The sequence below is a fragment of the Coenobita brevimanus genome, chromosome 7, assembly GCF_032717465.1.
Source record: "Coenobita brevimanus isolate Jiangsu-jjx chromosome 7, ASM3271746v2, whole genome shotgun sequence".
Classification (NCBI taxonomy): Eukaryota; Metazoa; Arthropoda; class Malacostraca; order Decapoda; family Coenobitidae; genus Coenobita; species Coenobita brevimanus.
The window spans coordinates 15,253,982-15,254,959 of NC_136960.1; positions in this window are offsets into that span (position 1 = coordinate 15,253,982).

A 978-nucleotide genomic window follows, 5' to 3' on the forward strand; every position below is an offset into this window, starting at 1 on the left:
GTTATTAGTCATATCAAACTTCTAACCTTAGTATGCTTGGCCAACAGCTGGGATGAAAAAGATTGGAGATTTTTGTCAGTTTAGGACAAACGTTTTTTGGTGCGAAAGTTATACGCCTCGAGACATATATTTCTCTCTCTCTTTCTCTCTCTCTCTCTCTCTCTCTCTCTCTCTCAAGCACATACATACATACATTTATACAGGCATACAGGCATGCATAAAGCCACACGCAGTATATGTACATAACGCTCACACAGAGAGAGAGAGAGAGAGAGAGAATCAAGAGATGATGAAGAATGAGGGTGAAGTGTGGATGGTGACAGTGCTATATATATGTAGTATTCTCCCTTGGTTTAGTCCTTATGAGGAAGCCGGTTATAGTTTGAACGTGCCAAGCAACTTAACACTTAAACGTAGGACGTGGCTTGAGACAGGTGTGTGTTGTGGCGAAAGTGCGGGGGGGGGGTGTAAGGATGGAATAGTAGTAGTAGTGGTGGTGGTGGTGGTGGTGGTGTGGTATTATTATTACTTTTATAATTATCATCATTATTATTATTATTATTACATCGCTTGGACGGAGTCCGGCGAGGTATATTTGGTCGAGTTTGCTTGATTGTTTGTTTGTTTGTTTCTTTGTTAGCAACATTACAGAAAAACAGCTGGATGAAATTACCTGAAACCTCCAGGATATGTGGCCATTGGTCCCAAAAGGAACTGATTAAATTTTGGCTATAATCGAGTGATTCTGAAAGGTCAAAGTCAAGGTCACGGATTTTCAGAGGGCTATAACTTGATATCGGTTGAGGATAGAGATATTTACTATTTTCAACATGCAGGAACTCCCATATGGACTTTCATTTGGCACCAAGACCTTTGACCTTAAATGACCTTGAAAGGTTAAACTCAAGGTCACGGATATTCAGGGGTTATAGCTCGAAACTGATAGAAGATAGAGATAGCTGGCATTACCAAGATATA